Source organism: Dipodomys spectabilis, unplaced genomic scaffold (genome assembly GCF_019054845.1).
Source record: "Dipodomys spectabilis isolate Male_0828 unplaced genomic scaffold, ASM1905484v1 ptg000121l, whole genome shotgun sequence".
NCBI lineage: Eukaryota > Metazoa > Chordata > Mammalia > Rodentia > Heteromyidae > Dipodomys > Dipodomys spectabilis.
The window spans coordinates 719,791-722,667 of NW_024870798.1; positions in this window are offsets into that span (position 1 = coordinate 719,791).

A 2,877-nucleotide genomic window follows, 5' to 3' on the forward strand; every position below is an offset into this window, starting at 1 on the left:
TATTCAATTCCATTCTGAACACTGAAAAAAATCAGTGTAGAATTTTGTACAGGTATTTAGACATCCATCCCTTCCCCCCAAAGTGCTTCTTGAGCACTATATAATGTTTTGTACATTTTTTATTTTAAAAAGGTTGTACAGAGGGGTCACAGTTACATGAGCAAAGTAATGAGTACATTTCCTATTGAGCATTGTTGCCTCCTCTTTTGTTTTCCCCCTACCATCCCTTCCTTCCCATCTTTACTACTAAATTCCCTGCTGAGGTCAGTGACTTAATTATTTATTTTTGGCTTGGCATGGGGTTTGAAAGCAAGTAATGGCAACTCTGCGCCTTCCATCACAGTGCTACCGATTCATCAATACTCTGAGTTCAAAACACAGGGTACGAAAGAAAACTGGCAGAAATCCCAAACCAAGGAGCTTTATTATTTCAATTTAGTTAGTTATTTAGTTAATCATTGAATTAATTAGTTAATTAATTTTGCCAACAACGGGGCTTGAACTCAGGTAATGGCAACTCTGACTCAGCTTCATTCTCCCTAGGATGGGGTGCAGCCTCGGGACCCAAAGCTGATCCTGGGACCCTAGGCCCAGAGGACCTGCAGGAAGAAAAAAAAAGCAGAACAGCACAAAAAGCGGGGAGCTGTAGAGGCCTCAGTGTTTTACCAGTTTTTCTTTGCATGGTGACCTTCCTGTGTCTGAATGACATGATTTCAAAGTGGTCCTGGTCTGCCATTGCTGATGGCTAGCAGGCTATCAGGGAAGCCAAAAGCCAACATGTCCACATAGTCCTTGGGTTCAAATCCTAATCCTTACACTTACCAATTGCAGGAGATCACAAGAGTCTCATTCCTATGCATAAGAATACAGATTGAAAGAGTAGTCCATGCATTTGTCTAGTCTAAAATTAGATGCAATAATCCTAGGATGCTGATTGACCTTAATTAATAGTTTATTAAGCATGAAAAAAATAATATTGTTTCAATGGCGATATAATAAATACCTAAGAGTTTGTAGGAACAAAGTAGATGTCATTCAGTCATAGATAGACAGCTCTGGAACTCTTTAACAATATTTATTTGTATACCACCCTCTGCCTATACATGTATTGCTGTTTTGGCCAAACTTGGGGTTGGTCTCAGTGCCTGGGAACCATGTGACAGCTTCATTGGCTAGAGGCTTCTGTGCTCACACTCATCCAATCATGAATTGGGCCTGCTAGGCCATGACTTCAGATACCAGCACTGTCAAAAATTTAATCTTTGAGTAAGAAGCCGAGTGTGACATATGTTTTCCTTTTCTGGGAGAGTCCAGGGTGTCAGGTATGATGGAGAACACATCTGCAAATCTAGATGGTATGTGATATGATGGAAACAATGTAATAAATGGCATAGGTGTCATAAGAGTCAATGAAATAAATCGTAAATAAATGAATAAAAAAAGAAATAAAATAAATAAACTCACTAAACATGATATGGACTGAACATCTGTATGGAGGTACAAATCCTACCACACCAAACACGTTATCTACTGAATATCTGTATGGAAGTATAAATCCTATCTTTAAAATGTATATAAGAGTATGTTTTTCATGCCTGAGGCTTGAATTCATCCCAACCCATGAGAGAGCAATGGCGGGAAAACCTGAGATACTGGTTTCTGGACCAAGGAAAAGTATATGAATAAGTAGTTCATGCATGATGTGACTATGAAATGATAGGCAAGACTCATGGGGTATCGCTTATTTGTAAAGCAGTGTTAATTAAGCGTGACAATAATCATTACAGTCATGAAATGAAGGCACCTGGAAAGATCCAAGAATCAGTAGACATATGATAGATTTGATTCCATCACAGGTTATCGTCTCTCCTATTCTATAAAATGTGTACTTATTTGCATACTACCTTCAACTTATGAATGGATGACTGCTGTGTGCCCTCTCCCCACACCTTCACCTGGGGGTCCATCTCAGGTGCTGGGAACGGCCTTACTCCTTAGTGGCTCACAAGCTGGTGTGCTCACATGGACCCATTCGTCAATTGGGTCTGCTGGTCCCCGAGTTCAGATCCCAGCAGTGCCAAAAGATTCATCCTGATGTCAGAAGCCAATTGTTGCACCTGTGTTCCTTTCCTGTGCAAGTCCTGGGTCTCAGCTAGGATGAAGAATGCATGGGCCACCCTGTGAACATGGGAATAGGTTGTTATCAAGTGAACCCAGTTACACCTGTCATATACTGAAGAAAATACACAATACATCCATGAATAGCATACAAAATAGAATAACTACACTAAATGCACAATGCAGTCCACACACGGATTTGAATATACATCCCATGTTTAAATGATGCATTCAGGACAATTGTGGCCCCCCTGGTGCTCGATCTCTGTTCCTGGGAACCGACCAGCTCCTTAGTGGTTCAGAGTCTGGAGTGATCACATGGACCCATTGGACAGTTGGGCCTGCCAGCACTGCCAAAATTCACCCGCATGTGAGAAGCCAGTTTTCCTGTGGTGTGCAAGTCCTGGGTCTTAGCTAGGATGGAGAATGCATAGGCAACTCTATACTTATGGGAATAGGTTGTCATCCAGGTCACCACAGTTATATCTGTCATCCTATACTCAAGAAAATACATAATACATCAATGAATAAGATACAAAATAAAAGACTGACTACACCGAATTCAAGATGCTGGACATACATGTATGGAAATATAGATCCTCTGTTTAAATGATGAATTTATGACTATATTGGCCCATACCAGGGCTTCATCTCAGGTCCTGGGAACGGCCTACCTCTTATTGCCTCACAGGCTAGTGTGTTCACCATGACCCATTCACCAATTGGGCCTGCTAGGCCTTGAGTTCAAATCACAACACT